The sequence below is a fragment of the Miscanthus floridulus genome, chromosome 10 (genome assembly GCF_019320115.1).
Source record: "Miscanthus floridulus cultivar M001 chromosome 10, ASM1932011v1, whole genome shotgun sequence".
In the NCBI taxonomy this organism is placed as follows: Eukaryota; Viridiplantae; Streptophyta; class Magnoliopsida; order Poales; family Poaceae; genus Miscanthus; species Miscanthus floridulus.
The window spans coordinates 83353003-83380648 of NC_089589.1; the positions used below are offsets into that span (position 1 = coordinate 83353003).

The 27646-nt window shown below is 45.0% G+C and overlaps 1 pseudogene; it reads right to left on the reverse strand.

The window, feature by feature from the left end:
- Positions 1-27024, reverse strand: LOC136488964 (uncharacterized; annotated as a pseudogene).
- Between the last annotated feature and the right edge of the window lie 622 nt (positions 27025-27646).

Here is a 27646-nt window from a genome sequence, read left to right on the forward strand (position 1 = left end):
TTAGCAGCAACGCATTGCAAGGAGTGTTACAACATTCAAGTCTACATATTGTAGAGCTTGAGATAGAGGGCAATGCAATACATGGTGCTCATAAGAGCATGAGTGTTCTAAGATGTTGCTCCGAGTGGACAATTGTTGTAGAGCTTGGCGTGCTAGAGCATCTGTTGTTGTGTTTAGGCTTCTGATGATTTTGAAAATCTTGGATTCCCTAGATCTTGCATGGTTGGAGAATATTTGAGTGAAATGTTTGATTGTCCAATCCGGGGGGTTTGAGTGATCATCCTGATTGAAGAAGTGAACCAACTGTTCACAATCCGACAGGAAGGTGGTGGTGCCTAAATTCAGCTTGTCAATGAGAGTGGAAGCCAAAGCTAGGCTTGCTGCTTCGGCCATAAGGACTAAAGTGCATGCAGCCAGCAAGCTTTGATTTGACATAGATCCCTAGGGTGGTTGTACCTGCATGTTAAGTATGAATGCCCCGAGACCAGCTTGTCTAGGGGGCATTGAGTGTTGGTCCGACAAGGTAGATGCGTCCACATAGCACCTGTTGCCTTGGAGCTGAGCCGGCATAGTGACTGTGTACCTTTGGTTCGAAGGTTGTTGTTGCATTTGTGGTGGCTGACCTGTTTGTGGCAGTGTTGGCCGTGGTCGGCCTGTTGTTGGTGGTAGAAGGTCGGCTTCAGTACTAGGTGTTGGCTCATTGAGTGCAACAGTCCCTTGATGATTGGTGGCAATATGGGCCACCACCGCATGATGTACCTGCCAAGGATTCCAATTTTGCCTCTAGAAGCGAGCATCATTCCTTGCTTTCCATAGATACCATAAGGTGATAAGAATTTTGTGGAAAACTAGGTTTGGGGTGGAGCTAGAAATGATTGCCTGAAGGATGAGTTGAACACCATCTTCCTCCTGAGGAAGATTATCAGTTCAAAGAGGTGGATCGGAAGAAAACCATACCACACGAGGAAGATGACAATGGAAGAAGAGGTGTGCGTCATCTTCCACTGCTCTACAAGCTGCACAATGTTTGTCAATGTTAGTGGAGTACCTTGCTGCTCTTTTAGTTGTGGCAAGTGCCCTGTGTATTAGTCGCCAGGTGAAGGTTTTGATCAGCGGCGATAATTCGTTGCTTTTCCACACCCTCTGTAGTATCTGATTTGCGTGTGGTTGTATACTCCTGGAATCTTGTTGTGGAAGCTGGACGACCGACTAGGAGCTGAGATGCCTGTAAATAGATTTAGTAGAGCATTGTCCATTCTTTGATGGAATCCACCTTAGTGTGTCCTGCTGTTCATTGTTGATAGGGTTAATATTGGTGATGGCCTGGAGAGCCTGATCATCAAAAATATTTGCAATAAGATCAACATTTCAGGATCTAGACTCAAGATTCCAAAGTTGGGAGACAATTACAGGGAGAGGTAGATCAGTAACTAACAAGTGAATGTGGTCGTGAATAGATTCCCAAAGAGAGCACCAAGGGGTTTACCAAATGGAGGTATTACCTGCATGAAGTTGGTAAGTAGAATTGGTGCATAGTTCCTTTTTTGACCTGCAAAACAGAAGACCAGAAAACCAAGCGAGGTCCATTTGTTTTGGTAGTCCAAAAAGAAATGTCATGGTAATACTTGGCTTTAAGCACAGGAGAGAAAAGAGGATTCTTATTAGTGACAATATTCCAAGCGGCTTGGGTGAGAAGACTTTTATTAATAGTGTAAAGATCCCTAATGCCTAGGCCGCCGTTGTCCTTAGTTTGGCAAATATCTTCCCAAGATCGGAAATCAATAGGGGATGTAGGGTTGTCTTCCTGAACACCTATCCACCAAAATCTTCTGATGATAGCATTGATTCTATGGAGAAAAGTCTTGAAAAAAGAACAGTTGACATATAGTACATAGGGATAGAGGAAAGAACATACTGAATGTATGTGAGTCTACCATAATGATTAAGCTTATTAGCCTTGACAGTGGTAAGCTTAGCCTTGAACTTGTTAATAATAAATTCATAAGCTTTGTTTCTATCGTTGTGATTAAAAATGATTGGATGACCAAGGTGCATAGTATTAGGTAGAAGGTTAGGTACAAGAAAGATGTTCTTAATTGCAGCTATAGTAGTGTTGTTGACATTCCTGCTAAACATAATCTATGACTTCTGTAGGTTGGGTACCTGGTCAGACCGATGGCAGAATTCCTGAAGTATAGTATGAATGTTGGTAGCTTCCTGCTCCTTTGCGGCTCCATAGAGAATGAGATCATCTGCAAAAAGAAGAGAGTGGATAGGAGGGTAGCCGGGTCCAAGAGAGACTCCCATTAGGTTAGAAGTAGGCAATTCATGTTGTAAAGGAATGGAAAGCTCATTGATGGCAACCGCAAAGAGGTAAGGCGACAGGGGGCACCCCTGCCGAATACCACGCTAAGAGGGGAAAGCATTAGTGTGCTCACCATTGACGAGAATAGAGAAGGTGAGAGTAGAGATGCAGGCATGAATAAGGCAAATGAAGTGACTTTGAAGCCTGAGTCGTCGAAGGGTTGTAGCAATGAAGTTCCATTTAAGGCGGTCAAAAGCCTTAGCAAGGTCAAGTTTAAGCAGGAAAGCCTGCTGCTTCCAATTCTTAAGAGTGAAGGAGTGGATAATTTCCTGAGTGATGATGATGTTGGAAGAGATTGTCAATGTTTGACCACCGATAGCCTGCCACGGGGGTACCTGAGGCAGTATGTTCGGGCTTCAGCGTATGCGGAACTCGACGGTTAACGCAAGAGACAGTCGATTTATCCTGGTTCGGGCCCTTGACCGTGATCGAGTAATAGCTCTACGTCCAGTCGGCGTTAGCCTTTGCGTTGGATTGTTTGTAAAGTGTTGTGTTGTAAAGTCCCGTCTCTAGGAACCCTGCCCTCCTTTATATAGTAAGGAGGTCAGAATCCTAGTCGGTTTACAATGAGAGAACCCTAGTAGAATTACAGAATAATACTACTACTAAGATTACATAGGAGGAATCCTAGTTAGACTAGATCTTCTCCCTTCCTTGCGTGGTATCCCATAGGTCCCGCACCGACAAGCCCCCGAGCACTTCATGGTTGAACTCTGGAAGCCTCGTCTTATTCCTTCAGGTCTTGTCGAGTAGGAACAAGCGTCGTCCGAGTGCTTTCTTGAGCGAAACCGTGTAGCGCTTCGTGAGATCTTCGCGTGGTGTGTATCTTTTTAAAGAAAAAAGTACTCCCATTTGGGTGTAGCCCCCGAGCCTCTTGCTGTTTGGCACAAGGAGCTGGAGGGTCTTCTCTTTAATTTGCTCTGATTCTTCATCGAAGGGCTCCTGAGCATATACCCGGGTTCTTTATTAAAAAGAGCTTGGATATAGCTATGTCCGGGTTCTTTTTGTCGTGTGGCCTTGAAGTGGTCTGTATTGAAGAAGTCTTCTGAGTGATGTGCGTTTTTTGAAGGAAAAAGTGCACTCACTGAGTGTAGCCCCCGAGCCTCTTGCTATTTGGAACAAAAAGTTGGAGGGTCTTGAATCTTATGTTGTTTGAAAAACTACAGTCTTGAGGAAGTCTTCTGTGTGATGTGCTCTTTTTGAAGGAAAAAATGCACTCACTGAGTTTAGCCCTCGAGCCTCTTGCTGGGTTCTTTTGTCCAAAAAGAACTTGGATACAGATTCTTGGCATGTTCTCTGGTAGTCTGCTATTGTTAGATGTAGTTGTATGGTGGTTGGTGATAGTAAATGTTGTTTGTTCACAAGTTGTGCAGTGTTGGTATATTCTTCCGAATATGCTCATTCTTGAGTACTGCTCCTTCACGCCTGAGTCCGCTTTTATTGAATTCTATCTTTTCACTGTGACCTTTGTTAGGTTTGTTCCGTTGGTGCTCCTGGTCCATGTGCACCGCTTCTTTGGCCTATAAATATCCTCCTTGTGTGCTATTTTGATTCATCGAGCATTCTATTGCGTGGTGTGAAATCTCTGTAGTCATGAATATGGTAGTTTGTGAAGTTGAGCAGCATCCGGGCGTATTTTGCAGTTCTTTTGTATCTTACCATAGCTGGAGTGAGTCTTGTGATAGGGATTAGAGGTAGGCTAATTCCGTAGCAGCATTGTACTTGGAAGTACATGGCGGTAGTCGGAGGGAGTCTTGTGATGTGGGATGTGTTCCTCCATCTGGCAGTTCTAGGTTGATCGTCGTCGCCTGCCCTGAGACTGTCCGATGCAAATCAACACCATATCCAACATCACATTGGACTTGGGTAGATAGATGCCTGCCGGCCTTCTCTGCCCCATGTTGTCCCGCCGTGCTGCTGATTTCCGCCTTGGATGCATTGCGTCCGTCCTTTGAAGAAAACAGTGTAGCCGAGGGCGGTTTGTTCTACCGAGTAGCAATTTGGAACACGTAGTCGTTCTAGAGCCTAGCCGTGTCCGGGTTCCTCTTTGTTACCTTGTTTGTCGTAGTACCAAGTTCGTTGGGTCTTGTGAGATGTGTAATCTTCTATTTTTTGAAACCATTTAAAATGGAAAGAATCCTGTCTTCTGAGCTGTCATTCTTTATTCTGCTAATGTCCTAGTTGTTTTATGAGAGTCTCGAGTTCTTTCTATAAGGACTGGGTTGTTGCATTCCTTGGGAGGTAACCCTTTGTTGCTTTAGGTTGATGAGTTCTTTTTGTAGCAATATGATAACTCCGCCGTGGTGCTGGATGGATAAGTCTGAGATCTGCCCGTTGAACTGTACTGTTGTGTGGATTTGTGTCGTCCATCATTTTAGCTGCGTCGGTAAATGGACCGTTGCGTCCTCATGCCATGTTAGAACGGGCCTGGTGGGCCACATTTTTACTGGTGTAAAATCTATTTAAAGGTCTTTCTCCTCCTTTTCTTTGGTACCCTGCCTTTGCCTTGAAACCCTAGCCTTCAAAACTCCGTCGTCACCATTGCCGCCGTTATCTGAGCGCTACCATCTGAGCCTTCTCGATTCTTAGTGCCCCATTGCCTTTGCTAGTATATGGGTAGGAAGAAGTCGGCGAGTAAGTCCCAGGCGACCTTTGTCGACGAGGAAGCATCGCTCTCCGTTATTGAAAATGAAGAGTTCATGGCCATGAGGGCTGCTTAGAAGATCTGGCGGCTCCAATAATGACTGAAGATTAGCTTCGCGAGCTTGTTAGCGATGGTCTGATTCAGAGCAAGGATATTGCTGATTGGAGAGCTCCAGGCGAGCATCGGGTCCCTGCTCCAAGTTCTGGTGAGATTATTCTTTTCGTCTCCTTTATCCGTGCCAGTCTCTGCCTTCCTGCTTCTGATTTCTTCACTAATTTCTCAACTATTTTGGGATTAGCCTAAACCATCTTGCTCCAAATGTTGTCCTTCATCTTTCTGTTTTCGTTCATCTTTGTGAAACTTTCCTTGGAATTCCTCCTTCTCTTTCTCTCTTTCGTTACTTCTTTCACCTGAAGCCACAACCTCGCCGCGATGACACCAATGTTCTTGGTGGCTGCGGGATTCAGTTTTGCTAGGGTCTTAAGAGCAAATTGTTTGACTATGACCTAGTTGATTCTATGAGGGATTGGCGTACTGACTGGTTTTATGCCACCAACTTGATTCCTCCTCTTTCCGTTCATTCTAGATCTAATCCCTTGGTTAATGACCGATGGCAAAAGAACCCTGTGACGACGGCTAAGGTCCAGGCGATCAAGCCGTTTCTTGAGAGGATTTGTACTCTGAAACAGCAAGGCTTGACCGACTTCGGGATTATTTCTAGTTTTCTTCGCCGCTGAGTTCAACCTCTAAAGGAGCGAGAAAACTATGGTTTTGAGTACTCTGGGGCGGAGGTCCCTTCTTGTATGGTCCCTACCCTTGAGTTGACAGATAGATGAGGAGGTGCTCGAGCATCTTCAGAAGATGTTGAAAGGAGTGAGCATCGTCCCGCTTGTTGTCCTTGAGTACAGTGCTAACAACCTGCCCCCTGCTGTGAGTTGTTATTTTCTTATGCGGGCACTTTTGAATGTCTTTTGTTGTATCCACTTTTTGCTTAATCTTCCTTGTCTTGTTGTTTTACTCTTTTATAGGAATTGGGGCATAATTTCGCTGATCCAATTCCCCTTGATGAGTTCTCTGCAAATATGGAGGCCGGGGGTAGTCTTGCTGGGGCGTCCTTGACCAGTAAGTTTCAGACCACCACAATATTTCCTAGCGTTTCTTTCATGAATCTTGATGTATATGTAGAGTATGTTCCTCATCCAGTTCCTTGAGCTCCTCGTACTTTTGGAAAGAGGGGGCGAGTGGATAGTTCTTCTTCTGCTCCATCTGCTGCCAAGAAGTCTCGCCAGTCAAGTACTCGTCCAGGTACTCCAGTTGTTGCTAGCATACTCTTAGGTGAGCATATTAATACGCTTTGCCCTTTTGTTGTTTGTTTTTATCTTTAACTGAGTACTTTTGTCCTTTTTCAGCTGGTGCTATGGTGGCCTTGGTCGAGAGTGTGGAAGAAGAGGATGATGATGCCACCCTCGTTACTTGTCGGTGAGTTCTTTTCTTGTTTTCCTATTGTTGAACCCCTCTTTTTGTTTTGACTTTGGTCTTGTTCTCTTGTAGTAAGTGGTCATCGGGTTCAAGTTCTTCTAGGGCTCTAGTGCCGGCCGCACCGCTCCCATCGTAGGGTGGCGGTGATGTTTTTGCCACTGTGGTTCCCCCTACGAGGTCTTCTTTTGGTTTTATGAAGAAGAAGATAGATGCGTGAGTGAATTCTAGCTTTATTTCTTTTGCTTCTGTTCTCCTTTTTTTCTTATTCTTATTGGCGAGTTTCCTTGTCAACTTTTAGGCCTTCGTCTTCCCTGAACCCCTAGTCGACTTCTTGTCAGACCTCTGGTGCGCCCTTGTGTACTGAGTCTCAGGACTCGGAACCCATGGTCGTCGAGGCGGCTGTGAGGGGGACAGAGTATGCAGCCGCTGATTTGCTGACTCCTGAGGTGACTATGGCCATGGCGGCAGATTCATTAGAGGGGTTGGCCGTGGCTTCCCAGGAGATTGCCCTAGTCGTGCCTTCTTTGCATTAGCTGGCTTCTCCCTCTCCTCTTCTTGCTTCTGGTGGTCCGTCTTTGGCTGATGATGTGGTGCAGCAATTTGATGCCACTCATTGATTGTTAGAGTTAACCGTCGCCTGGGGAAGCTTGTCGACCCTTGCGACTTCTTTTGGGGAAAAGCTCTAGGTAAGTTTTTCTGAAGTTCTTTCTTTGAATATTCGTTTTTCTTCTATCCTTATGTCTTATTTTTCTCTCTCTTTTTGCTCAGTCTTTTTCTCATGATCATACCGGCTTCTTTTTCTCGTCTAAAACCGAGAAAAAGTTGTCTTCTGAGGTGAGTACCCTAAAGGCAGAGCTTGACCTCTATCGGGCCAAGTTGGAGACCAAGCGTCAGACGCATCAGAAGGAGGAGAAGGCTCTCCATGCCTAGGTAGTTGAGGTAGAAAAGCAGAGGGATGCAGCTGCCCAGGAGGCCTTGAAAAACGTGGAGGCCATGAAGAAAGAGTGCCATGGTATTGCAAGTTCTTTTCATTTCCTTTTGTATTTAAATTTGCCTTTCTGCTGACTTGTCTTTTGTTGCCTGGTCTAGCTCTCTAAGTTGAAAAGCAGAAGCTCTCGGAGGGTATCAAGAAGATGAAGACACTTGTTCGTACTAACCACAATAAGGCTAAGGAGGTAATTACTCGAGCTGAAGAAGAACTCGTGCTTGCTAAGTTGATTAGGCGTGGAGCTGATAGGGATCTTGTGTAGGCCCAAAAAACCATTGAAGACTTGTCTGGCAAGTGTGGATGTCATTAAAGATCCAAGGCCATGCCGATTTGTAGAATGCTACATTAAGTCCATCAGGTCCAGGGGAGGCATTGCTTCTCATATTTTTGACAATGCTGTGAAGTTCTTCTATCTGTGGCACTAAGTTGGTGTAGCGTAGTGCGTCTTCACCAGCATTTGCATGTTCTGCAATAGAATGATCATCGGTAGAACCTATGTCATTTGAAATCTGATGGTTAGGTTCAGAGCTAAAAATATTTCAGAAATAAGTTTGAAGGGTGTGAGCTAATTGATCAGGGGTGGTGGCATGAGTTCCATCGGTGTTCTGCAAATAAGAAATCATGTTTTTTCTATTTCTCTTGGTGATGGAGAGGTGAAAGAATGACGTGTTGCGGTCACCGAGAGTGGCCCAATTCTTCTTGGCTCTCTGTAGGTGGAATTCCTCGTTCTTGAGTAGTAGTTGGTGATGCTGCTGTGTGAGGTGATTTTGTAGATCAAAGTCTTGAAGTTCGGGGGGTATGGATTGTTGTTGTTGAAGTTGATCCTCAGCTGTAGCCAGCTGATCTAATATTTTAGGTTTCTTTTTTCTCCACTTATGAAGGTCAGCGGCCAGGTACATGGTCTTTTGTTGTAGGATATATGGTATGCCTAGAGGGAGGGGTGAATAGGCCTGTAAAAATTCAACTCAAACTAAAGTCATATTCACCCACGGTACTGCCGCTCCGTAAGCGCGACACTGCTGCACTTGCAGGAGAGATTAGTTCATAGTTCAAAATCTACCCAACGAAATTTAGATCGGATAAATTTCTTAGCTTACTGCAGGGTAGTAGAACACAGATCGATAGCTAAAAATGGTGGGAACACCACACACAAGTAGATCGGCCTCAATCCTAGAAATCACCTCAACTACAATATGTCATGTAAGTAATAAATCAAGCATAAGTGACACAATGATTTATCCCATGGTTCGGCTCGCCACCAAGGCTTGCCTACCTCCATGTTGTTGAGGTTAGCCACTAAGGCTTAGAGCTTTCTAGCCCTTCCTCGTTCTCAAGCCAAGAGACTTAACTCTCGAGATGAGGGGTGAGTTTACTAGCTTCAAGAGATGGTTACAAACCTCCCGGGGCTGCTATAAACTTGGTAAGCTCGTCGGGCGATGCTCTAGCCAGCTAGGAGCCAAGCTCCAAGAGTAACAAACACAACCACAGGCTAAAACATGAACCAAGTGCTCTTTAGAGTTTATGAATCAATGGAGTTGCTCTCTAATTGAGTTATGAACCATTTTTCCTCAAGAATTGATGGGGAAATCAATGAAATTTCTTAGGGGCTTGAGGTCAACAATGGAGTGAGAGAGAGAGAGCTCCTGCTCTATTTTGGGCATGCTAAAGAGAGAAGACAAGAGCAGGTTAGTTACCGTTGGGAAGGAAGTGGAAAGGTATACATACCCCCTAGCCCGTAACGGCCACTTAAATCATAGATAACCGTTTGGGACAAAAGGGAAAGGTATATATACCCCCAGCCCTCAATGGACACTGCACCCAAGAGGTCGAGCAAGATGAGGCCCGTGGCCTCGAGGTCAGGTGAGACGAGGATGTAGCCAAAGGGTCGAGAGAGCCAGAGCCCGCGACCTTGGGGTCAGGCGAGACGGAGCCCAGGACCTTGGGGCCGGGCAAACCGGAGCCCATGACCTTGGGGTCGGGCGAGACGGAGCCCGCAACCAATGGGTCAGGCAAATCGGAGCCTGCACCCAAGTGGTTAGGAGAGTCGGAGCCCACACCCAAGGGGTCGGGCAAGTCAGAGCTCGCACCCAAAGGGTCGGGGCGAGTCAGAGCTCGCACCCTGCAAGACAGCAAGCGTAATAGTGAAGTGTAGACTATCTTGGCTATGAATCTGAGGATGCTTGTAGTTGTTTGAGCACTTGGTAGCACATATTAGCTTAAGCATTATGCCACCCTTTATAGTATGGCTTTTCCTATACTCAAATTTAATATATAAAAGAATTTAACCTCCTTTGAGTTTGAAGTCATCTAAATTTGTAATTGGGGCTCCACCGATTCGTGTAGCATCATCGAATATAAATTTCCTGCTTGTCATCTCGATAAATCTCATTAGTTCTCTAATTACATGGTCATTATCACCAAAACCCACAATTATGACTTAATTGCGCTTTCATTTGTACAAAGGATCGTGAGGCTGAGCGAGTCTAGCTCTGTTGCGCCATCGTTTGATAGTCCTGTTCCATGAGCCACCAGTTTTTAAAATGGAAAGGTTTGTTAGTGCGGTGGTGAGTAGAGTTGAGAGGAGTAAGAATTGGTGCATGATCACTACAGAGTATAGGAAGGTGGTAGACAGTTGTTGCCGGGTAGGCCAAACACCATTCTGCATTAGCAACAGAGCAGTCGAGTCGTTGAAACATTGGCGTGGTACTGAATCTTTTGTTTGTCTAGGTGTATGCTGGGCCACTGTAACCCAAATCGATGAAGCCACACTACTTGACATGGTCATAGAAAGCATTAATACGCCTTAGATCAGGCCTACCGGGATCTGATTTTTCACTAACATGCATAATATTGTTCATGTCACCCATACATAGCATAGGCAAGTTGATGTTAGTTACAACAAAATCTAGCACTTGCGACCATATGGCATTGGTAGTACAGTCGTGAGGATCACCATAAATACAAACTAGGCTAAACTATTGGGAGCTAAGATTATTATTACATAAAGCAAATATATTGGTAGAGTGGTCTACAACCGTGATGCTGATGGAGGAGGGTAGGTCAGCAGCAAATGAATGGGAGGCAATAAGGCAAGGCAGGGGCACCCGCTAGGCGCTAGTGCTAGGCCTCACATAAATGGGTAGCCTAGCCAGCCTAGCAAAGGAGGGTAGCCTCGCTTGGATGGACGAAGATGGTCGACCCCCCTGCATCTAAAGGGTCGTGACCAAAGGGTTGGGCGAGCCAGAGCCCGTGACCTTGGGGTTGGGCGAGATGAAGTCTGTGACCATAGGGTTGGCCGAACCAGAGCCCGCACCCAAGGGGTCAGGCGAGTCGGTGCTCGCACCCAAGGTGTCGGGAGAGTCGAAGCTCGCACCCCGCAAGACAGCAAGGGTAATAGTGAAGTATAGACTATCTTGGCTATGAATCTGAGGATGCTTGTAGTTGTTTGAGCACTTGGTAGCATATATTAGCTTAAGCATTGTGCCCCCTTTATAGTATGGCTTTTCCTATACTCAAATTCAATATATAAAAGAATTAAACCACCTTTGAGTTTGAAGCCATCTACATTTGTAATTGGAGGCTCCTCTGATTCGTGTAGCATCCTCGAATATAAAATTCCCTGCTTGTCATCTCGATAAATCTCATTAGTTCTCTAATTGCATGGTCATTATCACCGAAACCCACAATTAAGGCTTCATTGTACTTTCAATCTCTCCCTTTTTGGTGATTGATGACAACCCAATTAGAGCTTACAAAAGATATGAAATAAATATTGAGACTTTTCTAGCCATGAGTTTAGAGCCTCCCCCTAAGTATGTGAATAGAGAATTGAATTCTCAAATTGGTATAAAAAGCCAAGATTCATATTTTAGTGAAAGTGATGGAGCTCCCCCTACATCCATGCTCCTGTGGGGTGCTGCATACTATGTCAGGTATGTAAAACATGATGCAAATGATAGTTTATGGACACATGTGCTTGCTACTGTGCGGCAGTGCCACACCTGACTATACGAGCAAGACAGAGTCAAGCACCACATAGCTAGCTCAAACAAAAAAGATATGCTACCTAGCACAATAAGATGACTTCTAATCCACACAACGATACATGTCCATACCGATACACAAAGAGTCAAATAGTAGCATTATTTCATAATTTAGAGTTTTGAGCGACTCTCAAACTTTCCACCTAGCGAAGACTAACACTCATCGAATAGGACATGAAGCGCAGCTGAAAAGTTGTTGACCCTTCTAATTTTCCTAATTTTCTCCCCCTTTGGCATAAAGTACCAAAAAGAGAAGAAAAGAAGAAAGATCAACACCTACTCATCATCTCTCAAGATGTCCGTCAAATAAATATCATCGCCACCTAGCACCTCCTGTAGCAGTCCTGGCACCACCATCACCATCATCATCATCGAAGTCAATACGTGCACGGCCCTAACGGTGAGTAGTGGTGGTGTAGCGAGTGGAACGAGTCGAACACCTCGACTCCTGTCTCTAATGGTATCCCTCTAGGGTCTCATCCCAATCTGCTGCATGTCCCTGCTGCTCATCATCATCATCATCCTCATCATCTAAAACTATGTCGGAGAGACTCAGAAGGTCATATTGTGGAGGAGGTGGAGTAGGAGGAAGTGGTGGAAGGTCCTGTCCACACTGCTGACTCTGCTCAAGCTATGTCTCACATGCTCTGTCAGCTGCATAGGTGCACTTGCCAAAGATTGCCTTCAACCACTTGCCAAACTTCTTCATCTTGCCTCCTCTATGAGACCTAGAGTGGGAAGACTCAGGGATATCTACATGAACATGAGAGCTCCCCACTCCCTAAGTAGCTATAGCTGGCTGGGTCTTCTCAATTTTGTAGATGGAGTGCATCCCATCCTTCAAAAAATAAAATCCAGTGACCCTCTCAATCATGAACATGAGGTAAGGGGCATAGGGCAGCCCTCTCCTCCCATCCTCCACTGCAAATCTCAACTTAGTCCATATGAATCTAGGGACATTGAACCTATCCCCACCTAGAGCAAATCTAGCCAACACATTTCTCACATAGCCATTGATATCTGAGGTTGCTTCATCCTTTGGGTTGATGGTGTTCCTGATGAGGTTGTTGAGGATGTAATAGAAGCTGTGTAGACCACTCCTCTTGCCACCTACAATCCTTCTATCTCTCTACATGTAACTAATGTCATGGATCTTAGTTCGAGGCTCATCATGAATGTAAGTGTAACCTCTGTGCTCCTCCCCAAAGGCAAGAATCTGACTAAAAGTACAAAGTCGACTTGGTAGTGCTGACCATCAGTCATCCAGTTAATCTCATCAAAGGTCTGGTCATAGAAGTATGTGGCATGAAACTATGCAAGGACCTCCTCATTCTAGTTATACTAGAAACCCATGTTGTCTGAAAGTTGGAACCTATCACAAATTTTGATTACCTTGTTAAACTCAGGCTCCTCCTTCTTCTGTATCTTATCCCAATCAATGTGCTACATCTTGATGATCTTTGTTTTCTTGGATGCAAGAATGGCAGTGGCATAAAAGTTGGAATGAAACTCATTCCAGAATCTATAATCAAGGCCCAAATCCTTGCGCACTGCATAGGGATTGATCCTCCTTGCCTCTTCCACCAGCTTCCAACTCTTGGAATAGTTGACAACTGCATGCTGGCGGGAGTCATCTAGAGGTCTCATGATGAACTCACCCTCAAAATCTCTCATGTATCTGCCATCAAACTCATAGAGATGTTGTGGGGTGTTAGGAATGGCATCAATGGTATGACCTATCATCTCTAGCCTCTCCTCATCTTTAATGTATTACTCGTGCCTCCCCCTATCACCAAGTCCTCCTAGAGCTACACTACTGTCTGCTGCTATTGACCTCCCTCCACCACGGCGAGGTGGATCCCTGTCTCTTTGCTCATTCATCTTCCTTTTCCCCTTCGGTCACTATCTCTGTGCTCCATCTTCTTAAACGAGGAATGGAGAGGAGATGGAAGAAACTGCTCGGGCCAGGGATAGTAGCAGCCATCAGTGACATTGAGGGAGGGCTAGCAGCTCTCATGGCACTGCCGGAGACCAGCAACGTACGGCTAGGTGACGACGACGGTGATGGCGTGGGTGCGAGAGGAGAGAGAGGCACGATGTTAGTGTAGGGGGAAGAGAGAGAGAGAAAGAAGTTACTATGGGCCTAAGGATAAGAGGAAGAATAACTGGGCCCTATAGTAAAACCGTTTGGACCAAATCTCAATTGAGATTCAAAGTGCGGCACTACCGCACACCCCAAAATAGTGAGAGTTAGCTATAATCTATATGACTCTCTCTGTATAAGATATGGACACACATCACCTATATACCATGACTAGAAACAAATAATCAATACAGACCATGATCATGATACATAAGTTGCCTTTTATAAATCATTTTCATGCACAATATGAATTTTTTAACTCTTTTGCCTAGATACTAGTTTATCAAATAGAGGCATGCTAAAATTCAAACAACGTTACGAGAATCAAGTATATCTAGCTCACTATGCAAAGGACGAAACCTTGACTCGTCGAGGGGCTTTGTGAAGATATCGGCTAGTTGCTTTTCGGTGTTCACATGGCAAATTTCGATATCTCCTTTGGTTTTGTGGTCTCTCAAGAAATGATGATGAATGTCTATGTGCTTGGTTGTAGAGTGGCTTATGGGATTATTTGCAAGCTTAATGGCACTCTCGTTGTCACATAATAATGGGATTTTGGTAAAATGACATCTAAAATCACAAAGAGTTTGCCTCATCCAAAGTAGTTAGGCACAACATGCACTGGCCGCAACGTACTCGGCCTCGGTAGTGGAAAGGGCTACACAATTTTGCTTTTTAGAACTCCAAGACATGAGGGATCATCCAAGGAATTGACATGTCCCCAAATTGCTTTTTCGATCTACTTTGCAACTGGTGTAATTGGAATTCGAATACCCAAGTAGATCAAACTTAGAGCCCTTAGGATACCACAAACCAAGGTTAGAAGTGTGTACTAAATATCTCAAGATTCTCTTAATGGCCACCAAGTGACACTCTTTCGGGTTAGCTTGAAATCTAGCACACATGCACACACTAAGCATAATATCGGGCCTAGATGCGCACAAATAAAGTAGAGAGCCGATCATGAAACGATATACCTTGGTATCCACTGCTTTCCCTTCAATGTTGAGATCAAGATGTCCATTGGTTGGCATGGAAGTTTTGATAGGCTTAGCATTCACCATGTCAAACTTCTTAAGCATATCATAGGTGTACTTTGTATAACTAATAAAAGTTCCATCCTTCACTTGCTTGATTTGAAATCCAAGGAAGAACTTCAACTCATCCATCATGGACATCTCAAATCTCTTCGTCATGATCTGACTAAATTCCTCACAAAAAGTATGATTAGTAATACCAAATATTATGTCATCGACATATATTTGGCACACAAATATATCTTTACCAACTTTGTAAGTGAAAAGTGTAGGGGCTTTGCCTATTTCAAAGCCTTGTTTAAGTAAGAATTCCTTAAGGCATTCATACCATGCTCTTGGTGCTTGCTTAAGCCCATAGGATGCCTTTTGGAGTTGTAGACATGGTTGGGGAACTTGGGTTCTTCAAAACCCAGTGGTTGCTCAACATATACAAGTTCTTGAATGGGACCATTGAGGAATGCACTCTTCATGTCCATTTGATATAGCTTGAAATTGTGATGAGTGGCATAGGCTAGAAACATTCGGATTGCTTCAAGTCTTGCCACCAGTGCATGTGTTTCCTCAAAGTCCAAGCCCTCTACTTGAGTGAAACCTTGAGCAACCAATCTTGCCTTGTTTCTTGTAACCACGCCATTCTCATCTTGCTTGTTACAGAAGACCCACTTGGAGCCAATGATATTGGTGTTGGGTCTCTTCACCAAGGTCCACACTTGATTTCTTTTGAAATTGTTGAGCTCATCTTGCATGGCCATCACCCAATCTGGATCACCAAGTGCTTGCACAACCTTAAGAGGTTCTAAAGAGGAAACAAATGAGTAATATTGGCAAAAGTTTATTAAATGTGAATGAGTTGTTACCCCCTTTCGAAGACTCCCAAGGATGTTGTCAATGGGGTGATCCTATTGTATAGTTTGCCTTAGCCTTGGATAATCAATGGCCTCTTATCCATCTTCTGGATCTTCATTATCTTCTTGCTTGAATATAGGTTATAGGTTCTATCCTTGAATCAAAGTTAGACTTGCTGCTGCTGTCAGAGGGAGTGCAGCACTACTGCTCTTATGTGTGGCACTGCCGCTCTGCTGATTTGTAGCAGGGGTCTGCTCCCCCTCAGCTATGGTAGAACTACCCGAAATAACGCACTTACGGAGGCGTTTATCTTCCACTGACACTAAGCACCTCGAGAGAGAGCTACATCGGGCGGGTTCCGTTGAGCACACCCTGAGGGAGAGCCCAAATAATCCATATTTTTTCCCAAGGATCCAATAATGAGAATGAGTTACCAAACTTAGTCCATTTCATACATCTAGAGTTCTTAAAAATGGTATTATTACATTACTAAATTCAGAGTGCGGAATATTAAACAGCGGAATGAAAATAAACATCAAATAAACATCTATCGATAATAAACAAGGATTCGTTTGTGCCCACCAGAAGAATCCTTCACACAACGGCTACTCCTCAAGCAGTACCTAGAACAGGGGTAAATAAACCCTGTAGCACACAATGTACTCACAAGACTTATCCGACTAGTGGGAATAATTTCTCGACTCTAAGGAAATATGATAAGCTTTATGGTATGCTGGTTTCCTTTTTGTAGAAAGCAATGCTAATAGTAAATCCTTATTTATGTTATTATTAGCAGTCATGATTAATTCATTACCTAGCAATTCTATGTAAGCACCTGTTCTACTTTCAAGCAAGGGTTAAGCAAACACTTCCATTTCAACACCTTTCATCATTTGGTTCTTACTACGGTGCTAGACTGTAAACAAGCCATACTGGATTGCCCGGGGATTCATGAATCAATGTGCCCAGCTGGGTACCCCAAAACACATGCCTTGCTTGTACCCTAGGCACAAGCAGGACCAACCCATCGCTCTCCTATCATGGGGTCTAGGTCCCCGTCTAAACTTGGACTCCAAGCTCCCGCTCCTGAGTTTCGGACTCAGTGCGGTGCTTAGACCTCCACCATCCCCGCCTCCAATCAGTCAGTCTGGAAAGAGCTAGAACCCATGACAAGCGAGCAACAAGCCTTCCCTACGCCCATACCCAAGTATGTGCTCGGGATAATAAGTCTATGACTTGCCTAGAACCCAATGCAACGGTCGGTCCTTAACCGACACAGACAGAGAAAAAGTGTAACCAAGCTATTCCCTGTTGGCCATAGGACACAACCTCTTACACCCACCAATACCCAAACCTATCCCTGCCCAGTCTCCATTTTTCTTTCCACCATTTTATCATGAGTGATCATAATTGTCACTTATTGTGAGTAACGGCATGTTACTCACGCTACCAAATTCCTGAGCATAGCAGCTACTTGACCTATACTAGTAGGACTCATAGGTAAGTATATCTATGCATATAGTTTCCATAAAATGCTTGTAACGTAAATGTACATCATATATATATTCAGTGATCATTCAAAATAAGGGTTATGCACTAGGGCTTGCCTTGGGCAGGCGGTGTGTCAACAAAGTCAGCAATAGATGGCTCTGGGGCTCCCTCCTGTACGAGAATCGCCTCCTTGTACTCCTCGATGAACTCCTCGTATTCTTGTTCGCCCATAGACATGAACTCTACCAACTCGTTATCTACATATATGAAATAATGATGCACACTTAGTAATACAGCAACAACAACTCTTAAAATACGAATACACCTACCAAGCTACTAAGCTAGTTCTACTGACTAAGGTGCTAGGTTACCTACTGTTACCACTAACAGGTGTGAAACATGGCATGTATTATCTTAGCAACTAAGGCATTCTTACTCTTAATACCAATTTACTATATATATACTAAAACAAGAAGTACTGGCTACTCTATTTATCAACCTACTCAAGGGCTACAAAAATTACAGTGAACACCTAATATTCTAATGAACCTAGTGTAAAAATTTCATGGCTAAATCTATCACCAATTTGCCATAAAAAATCCCACAAATATTAAGCTCAATAATACTAAGCTTTCCTAAATGAATTAATGAATCTATCATTATCACAAATAACTATAAAATAACTACACCAACAGATAGATATCATTTTTGTGAACTTAATAAATTTTGTTTCACTATTTTTTGACACCTACAACATTTACTATAATTTTCCAAAGATCAGCTCAAAACTAAATTGAATAAACCTTTACTAATTCTTTGGAAAAAGAAAAACTAAATTTAACCCACGCGGCCCGCTACGCGTGACGCAGCCCATGCACGCGCAGCGCGCGTGCACACACGACCCACCAAGGTGGCCCACACGGACGCGGCCCAACCGCGCGACGACGACCCACGATGGGGTGGCCCGCGTGCGTCGGTCACAATTACAAAAATGTCCTCAAACTACCGGTGATTCACCCCGAGGTCTGAAGTACTATTCCCACAGTCAACGTTTACGCAAACAAGCCCTTGAAGAAAACCGTCTTTACCACGGCCACGTCCTCGGACACCCGCACACGCACCGGCGCGACGACGCTGGCAACGGGAGGTCACGCTGGCTAGCCTAGCCCCTCCCTGCCACCGATAGCGAGCCGATGCTCACCTTGATGCGAACGTGAGGCGATGGGCGCTGAAGCGACGAACGGAGATGGGGTCCAGAGCTCCCTTCGGAGTGGCAGACCTCCTACAGCGGTGGTGGCCATGTTCCCGTGAGCTCAGGCACCACCGAGGCTAAAGGACTAGAGGATGGGCATCAGCAACTCACCCAAAACCTACTAGACATGATGTCTTGATCGGGGACGGGACAAGTGAGTCTGGCCACACGGGCATGGTAAACATGGCGACAGCTGTGGTGGCGCGACCATGTCAACAGCGCTGGGCAGGTAGTAGCAGTGCAACTAGGGGTGCGCATGGGGTGGAGGACTGCGAGGTGAGGCTAGAGGTACAACCAAATGGACTCAGAAGAACCAGGCGGGTAATGCCCACGGCTACAGCGTTTACGTCTTTAATGGCGCGATGGTGAGTGTCGGCTCCAAATTGGAGCTTACAAAGGTACGATATGACATGGTGTGGGGTTGGTTGGCCAGCAGACTTGAAGACAAAGTCGGACGCACGCTGAATTGAAAGGATAGGACCTCACCGTGTTAGATTGAAGGTGCAGCCTTGCCAAACCTCTAGTAGAGGAGGGAGGGAAAAAAGGAAGTAATGGGGACGGCAACTGGCCCGAGCCTTGGCGGGATGTGACGACCGCACCCGGGCTATCATTGCGAGCCAGCACAGCCAGGAGAGGGGGCACACCCACGTGCGGGCGGTGGCAATGCAGTGGCATGGTCATGGCGCCATTAATGGCGTACGACAAACTATGCCATAGCAAGACCACGTGCACTAATCGAAATGGCAGCGACGCAGAGGCACAGGCGGACGCGATGGCTGCGTGCAGTGGCACGACGGTGACAACGCAGGGCAACACAGTGATGGGACGGTGGCGTAGCGATGAAAGCAGCGGAGCAGAGCGGCCAGGCCCACCGGCCCTAGTGTCCCACCAAGCGTGGCGATGCGCGTGAGTGCGTGCATGCTAGAGTCACTTGCTTGGGAGCGGCAGCAGTGATGCGGGGCCTACGTGGTGGTGTGTGCGTGCGTCGAGCAAGCTAGCGCTGCAACGTCGAGCTGAGGCATGGTGACCGTGCCTAGACGCTGACGCCGAGCCATGCACGATTTTTAAAGCACCCCAAAAATGAAATTCGTCACTTCAAACGTCGAATCACCTATTCTATACTCAAGAAGGTATGTTAGGCTATCAAAACCAGCCATGAAACCCTACCACCAATTAATCCAATTCACCTACAAAAATTGCCAAACTTGGCCTTGTCAAACCGCTTCCCGACTTTAGAAATTTGACTAAGTCTCGATCAGATTCGCGTCGAATTTGATTTCCAAGCTATTCAGTACGCTAGCTAGTGCGTTCCTTTCGCGACCTCAAGTATTTCATCGTCACCTACACGGTTTGTACTTCTAACATTACTAAAATTCCGTATATACGTTCTACAACATTTTCGCTTAATAAAAATTGATTTAAAACCCTAAGTAATATAACTCGACTATGAAATGTAACTTTCGTTTCACATTTCCGTTAGTCATTTTGAGTTACAAAAATTGATTTACACACTATTTTACATACACTATCACATAAACATGATGCCCATACAGTGTTTTAGCAAAAGAATTATAGTGTAACACTGAGGGTGTTACAAATCTACCCTCCCTAAAACAAAATCTCATCCCGAGATTTCATGTGCCTAGTGTGGGAAAAGAGATAAGGAATATATTTCAATGTAGACAACTACCTCGGTGACCAGAGAGAAGATGGGGATAATGCTCTAGGATGTCACTTTCTTGCTCCCATGTTGCTTCTTCCTCCAAGTGGTTCTGCCACTGCACCTTGTAGAACTTCACCACATTGTTCCTCATCACCCTTTCCTTTTCGTCCAAGATCTTGACAGGGTGCTCAATATATGTCAAGTCAGGTAGAAGAGGAAGTCCTTTAATTTCCACAGCTTCATCAGGGACCCATAAACATTTCTTCAACTGAGATACATGAAACACATTATGTATCGTCGATAAGATATCTGGAAGCCAGAGACGATAAGCAATTGGGCCACACTGCTCTAAAACCTTGTAAGGACCCATATACCATGGGACTAACTTGCCACGGACACCAAACCGATGCTCCCCCCTCATAGGAGACACCTTGAGGTACACATAATCTCCAACTGCAAACTATAAAGGCCTTCTTTGCTTGTCCACATAAACTTTCTGTTGGCTCTGAGCTACCTTCAAATGACCCTAAATAATGCTGACTTGCTCTCAAGCTTCTTTGATGAAATCAGGTCCAAAATATCCATGGTCTCCCACTTCAACCCAGTTAAAGTAGTGTCCTACATTTTCTTCCATACAGAGCTTCAAATGGTGCCATACGAATGCTCTCTTGATAGCTATTATTGTAAGAAAACTCAGCTAACTTCAGGCATTCATCCCACTTCTTAGGAAAAGAAATGGCACAAGCTCTCAACATATCCTCGAGTACCTAGTTTACCCTTTTAGTTTGGCCATCAATTTGTGGATGATAAGCTGAGCCTTTGAGGAGATGAGTACCAAGACATTGCTGAAGTTGCTCCTAGCAACGAGAGACAAAAACTGATCCTCTATCAGAGATGATAGTAAGGGGAACTCCGTGTAGGGTCACAACCCAGTCAAAATATATCTAGGTATACTTCTTGGCTATATATCTAGTGTCCACCGAAAGAAAATGAGCAGACTTAGTGAGACGGTCCACAATGACCCAAATAGAGTTGTAGCCCTTGGATGTGCAGGGTAAACCCATAATGAAATCCATAGAAAAATCTTCCCATTTTCAAACAAGGATAGGCAAAGGCTGCAAATATCCCAGGGTATGCATATGATTGGCCTTAACTCTCCCATAATTGTCGCACTCCGCGACGTACTTGGTGATGTCCTGCTTCATATTGGGCCACCAATACAAGTGGTGCAGATCATGGTACATCTTGTTACTTCTAGGACGAATAGACAACTTGGAATGGTGAGCTTCATTCAAAATCTTCCTTCTAAGCCCATCATCTAATGGAACCACCAATCTATTCTTGTACTTTACTACCCCTTGCTCATCAATACTAAATTGAGGACCACGCCCTTCGGCAATTAATTTCTTGATGTGAGGAATTTCTAAAGTGTCTTGCCTTTGCTCCATGATAATCTGCTCAAGTAAATCTTAGACTAAGGCAATGTGAGCTAGCACCTCAGCATGGTTGAGAGATAAAGGTGCTTCTTCAACCTGATATGGCTTCCGGCTCAAAGCATTAGCTACCACATTGGCCTTTCCGAGGTGGTAATGTACCTCCAAGTTATAATCCTTGATCAATTCCAACCATCTCCTTTGCCTCATATTTAACTTGGACTGAGTGAAAATATATTTGAGGCTCTTATGGTCTGTAAAAATATGAACCTTGTTTCTCAACAAATAATGCCTTCATATTTTTAGAGCATGCACCACAGCAGCCAGCTCTAAATCATGGGTGGGATAATTCACCTCGTGCTTTTTCAGCTGGCGTGAAGCATAAGCTATCACACGCCCATCCTACATAAGCACACATCCCAACCCCATCTTTGAGGCATCACAATATACATCAAAAGGTCTGTCAATATCTGGTTGGGCCAAGACATGAGTAGTGGTAAGAAAGTTTTTTAAAGCTTGGAAGGCTTCTTCACAATCCGAGCTACAAACAAACTTGGCATCTTTCTAGAGCAGCTTGGTCATCGGCTGAGCTATCTTGGAGAAATCTAGAATGAAACGCCGATAGTATCTAGCAAGACTAAGGAACTGATGAATCTGGTGCACTGACTTGGAAAACTTCTAATTTAGAACATCTTGCACCTTGCTGGGGTCTATAGATATACCTTTTGGTGTCAGAACATGTCCCAAAAACTGCACTTGATCTAACCAAAATTCACACTTGCTGAATTTAGCATACAACTTGTGTTCTCTCAATCGAGTCAGTACTATCTGAAGGTGTTGGGCATGCTCTTCCTTGTTCTTGGAATATATCAAGATATCATCAATGAATACCACTACAAACTTGTCCAACGCTGGCATAAAGACTGAGTTCATGAGATACAAGAAGAATGCAGGAGCATTGGTGAGACCAAAAGACATGACTAGGTATTCATACAACTCATACCTAGTAGAAAAAGCTGTCTTTGGTATATCTTGTGGTCTAATCTTGATTTGATGATAGCCTAAACAGAGGTAAATCTTGGAGAACACCTTGACACCAACTAGTTGATCGAACAAAGTATCAATACGAGGTAAAGGATACTTGTTCTTAATTGTTACCGCATTAAGAGGGTGGTAATCCACACACATTCGAAGAGTGCCATCCTTCTTCTTCACAAAAATGGCTGGACAACCCCATGGTGAAGAGCTAGGATTTCCAACAACTCTTCTAACTATTTCTTCATTTCAGCCAATTCATTCGGGGCCATGCGGTACGAGCGTCGGGAGATAGGAGCAGTCCTAGGCTCTAACTCAATGGAGAACTCCACATCTCTATCCGGTGGCAATCCAAGTAGATCTTCAGGAAAGACATCCAAGAATTCACAGTCCATAGGAATAGAGGCAAGATCAGGGGAAGCTTCAGCATGAGCAGCAATAGGTAAGGCTAGATCTGAGGGCATAAGAAGAGACATCCTATCCTCAAAAGAAGGAAGCCATAACTGAACAACTCTCTGCTTCAGATCCAAAACTACCCCATATACACACAACCAGTTCATTCCCAAAATTGCATCAATGCCTTGCCCAGGTAGTACCATGAACTGGAGACGGTAAGTGTGAGTGGCTAATACTAAGCCCACTATATCCGTCCAAGTATTAACGCACAATTGCACACCCAGAGTACTAATTCTATAGGCAAAAGGTATAGCCATAAGAGCTATATTGTGCTGGTGTGCAAATCCCATGCTCATAAATGAAAATGATGCGACAGAATCAAACAACACATAAGCTAGATGGGAGTCAATGGTGAACATACCAGCCATCACCGGTTCATTTTGCAATATTTCCTTAGCCTCGGTGAAATTAACATGTCCAGATCGGCTCACTAGCACTTTCTTCTTTATAACTATTTGCTTGATTAGCCTGGAGTTAGCTAAAGGCTGAGCAGACTGGGCTGGCTGGTTTTGCAGACACTCCTGGGCATAGAGGCCTTCCTTGCCACACTTGAAACAAGCACCAGGCATGTTCCCTTATCCCAGATGAGGTGGGACCTACTGTCCCTAGGGCTACTGAGGTTGTACCTACTGAGTTGGTGCACGGTACTGAGTGGAAGGAGCCTGAAAGGTCTACTGAGGCTGCCAAAATGAATGCCCACCCGAAGACTGATAGGGCACCTGCCTGACAACCTATACTTTTTGAGCATTCTGCCTAGTAGCCACCTACTTGCGCTTCCATTCTGCCTGAGAGTCATGCTGCAAGCCCTCCATGGCAATAGCAGCATTCATCACCACCCCAAAGGTCTGATAGTTCCTAGTATATAACTCCTTCTGTAGGCTGCAAGAGAGGCCATGGTAGAAGTGGTCCCTCTTCTTCTCATCTGTATCAACATGAGTCCCAACATACTGTGACAAGTGGTTGAACTTGTTGACGTAGTCCATCACGGACATACTCCCTTGCCGAATGTCTAGAAACTCTGTCAACTTCCTGTTTAGAACACCAGCAGGAATATAATACTCTCTGAAAGCCACAGTGAACTCCTGCTAGGTCACCTGGTGATCTGTCGGCTGCATGGCATTGAATGTATCCCACCATGCACTAGCAGATCCCAACAATTGTTGCACTGCAAAGCGCACCTTCTGCTCCTCAGTTATGGTGAGAAGCAGAAACTTTTGCTCTAGGATATGAAGCCAATGCTCCACATCTAGAGGCTCAGCCATTGGCGTGAATGTGGGTGGGTGCGGCTTTAAGAAATCCTGATAAGAGCAGGGTCTCTTAGGACCATGGGCACCACCCCTATTCCCACCATTGCCCCCGTGGACTCCACGGGTGAAGCCACCGATAGCCTGTGCCAACAGCTCCATGGCACAGGCTAACTCACGATGAGTAGCCAATATCTCTGCCATCATCTCCGCATGAGTCATCAGAGGTGGCGGTGGTGGAGGAGGAGGAGCCAGAAGTGGAGCCTCATGACTCTCCCCGTTGTCAAGCTCATTGCCCCGGCCACTTTCACCTTGGCCTTCGCCAAGACCGTGGCTCGCTCCGGCACTAGTGCTCCCACGACCAGACCTCAGGTTCATCTGTAATTAGATACAAACCAACCATTAGGGACCACGCTCCAGATTAGGAGCAAGAGATTAGAGAAATCATAAGACATTTATTAAAGCATTCTTTTAGTTATCCTATCAATTTACTAATCCAAATTATACGTGTAGGGGAAATTTAGTTTAAGCAAGATTCTATTATCATGATGCATACATCGACCTAAATGTTCACTCCAGCTGGAATATAGCGGCATTCACAAGAATTTTCAGCACATCGCACACTCACTTTCCGTATGCTAAACGATTCTTACGCAGCATAAGTTAGTATACCTACAAAAAATTGATTAGATAAAACCAGTGCCGCTATCCTAGTTAGACCATATTGTTAGGGCTTATACTTATTTAGATAATTTTATTGCATCCCACTTTTTGCAAAACTTTTGTTGGTCAAATTTTAGGTTTTGGAAAAGAGTAATAAACTCGTAGACTCATTATTGGCTCGGGTACTAACTATGGTAGAATCGCCCAAAATAACACACTTATAGAGGCGCTTGTCTTCCACAGACACCAAGCACCCTGAGAGTGAGCTACATCGGGCAGGTTCCGTCGAGCACACCCCAAGGGAGAGCCCGAATAATCCACATTTTTTCCTAAGGATCCAATAATGAGAACGAGTTACAAAACTTAGTCTATTTCATACATCCAGAGTTCTTAAAAATGGTATTATTATATTACCAAATTTAGAGTATGGAATATTAAACAGCGGAATGAAAATAAACATCAACTAAACATCTATCAATAATAAATAAGGATCCGTCTGTGCCCACCAGAAGAATCCTTCACACAATGGCTACTCATCAAGCAGTACCTACAATAGGGGTAAATAAAACCTGAGTACACAATGTACTCGCAAGATTTATCCAACTAGTGGGAATAATTTCCCGACTCCAAGGGAATATGATAAGCTTTATGGCATGCTGGTTTCCTTTTTACGGAAAGCAATGCTACTAGTAAATCCTTATTTATGTTATTATTAGCAGTCATGATTAATTCATTACCTAGCCATTCTATGTAAGCACCTGTTCTACTTTCAAGCAAGGATTGAGCAAACAGTTCCATTTCATCACTTTTCATCTTTCGGTTCTTACTATGGTGCTAGACTGTAGACAAGCCATACCGGAATGCTCGGTGATTCGTGAATCAATGTGCCTAGCTGGGTACCTCGAAACACACGCCCCACTTGTACCCCAGGCACAAGCTGGACCAACCCATCGCTCTCTTGCCACGGGGTCCAAGTCCACGTCCAAACTTGGACTCCAAGCCCCCACTCCTGAGTCCTGGACTAAGTGCGGTGCTTAGACCTCCACCATCTACGCCTCCAATCAGTCGGTCCAAAAAGAGCTAGAACCCACGACAAGAGAGCAACAAGCCTTCCCTACGCCCATACCCATGTATGTGCTTAGGATAATAAGTCTATGACTTGCCTAGAACCCAATGCAACGGTCGGTCCTTAACCGACACAGACAGGGAAAAAGTATCTACCAACTAGTTATCTACATGCATGAAATGATGATGCACACGTAGTAATATGGCAACAACAACTCTTAAAATACGAATACACCTACCAAGCTACTAAGCTAGTTCTAACGACTAAGGTGCTAGGTCACCTACTATTACCACTAACAGGTGTGAAATATGGCATGTATTATCTTAGCAACTAAGGAATTCTTACTCTTAATACCAATTTACTATATATATACTAAAATAAGGAGTACTAGCTACTCTATTTATCAACCTACTCAAGAGCTACAAAAATTACAGTGAGCACCTAATAATCTAGTGAACCTACTGTAAAAATTTCATGGCTAAATCTCTCACCAATTTGCCACAAAAATTCCTACAAATATTAAGCTAAATAATACTAAGCATTCCTAAATAAATTAATGAATCTATCATTATCATAGATAACTATAAAATAACTACACCAACAGATAGATATCATTTTTGTGAACCTAATAAATTTTGTTTCACTATTTTTGGACACCTACAACATTTACTATAATTTTCCAAAGATCAGCTCAAAACTAAATTGAATAAACCTTTACTAATTCTCTGGAAAAAGAAAAACCAAATCTAACCCACGCGGCCCGCTACGCGCGACGCGGCCCATGCACGCGCAGCGTGCACACACGACCCACCGCCGTGGCCCACGCGGACGTGGCACAACCATGCGACGACGGCCCACGATGGGGAGGCCCACGTGCATCGGTCACAATTACAAAAACGTCCTCGAGCTACCGATGATTCACCCCGACGTCTGAAGTACTATTCCCACAGTCAGCGTTTACGCAAACAAGCCCTTGGAGAAAACCATCTTTACCACGGCCACGTCCTCGGACACCCACGCGCGCACCGGCACGGCGGCGCTGGCACCGGCCAGCCTAGCCCCTCCCTGCCCCTGATAGTGAACTGACGCTCACCTTGATGCGAATGCGAGGCGATGGGCGGTGAAGCGACGAACAGAGATGGGGCCCACAGCTCCCTCCACAGCAGCGGTGGCCATGTTCCCGTGAGCTTAGGCACCATCGAGGCTAAAGGACTAGAGGATGGGCATCAGCAACTCACCCAGAACCTACTAGACATGATGTCTTGACCGGGGATGGGCCGAGTGAGTCCGGCCACGCGCGCATGGTAAACACAGCGACGGCGCTGGGCAGGCACTAGCAGTGCAACTAGGGGTGCACATCAGGTGGAGGACTGCAAGGTGAGGCTGGGGGTATAACCAATTGGACTCAAAAGAACTAGGCGCGTATTGCCCACGGCAACGGCGTTTACGCCTTTAATGGCGCAACTGCGGGCGCCGGCTCCAAATTGGAGCTTGCCAAGGTACGATACAACACGGTGCAAGGTCCATTGGCTAGTAGACTTGAAGATGAAGTTAGGTGCACGCTGAATTGAAAGGATGGGACCTCACCGTGCCGGATTGAAGGCGTGGCCTGGCCGGACCGGCAGCAGAGGAGGGAGGGGAAAAGAAAGGAATGGGGCTGGTTGCTAGCCCAAGCCTTGGCGGGATGTGACAACCGCACCTGGGCTATCATTGCGAGCCAGCATAGCCAGCAGAGGGGGCACACCCACGTGCGGGTGGCGGCAATGTAGTGGCACGGTCATGGCGCCATTAATGGTGT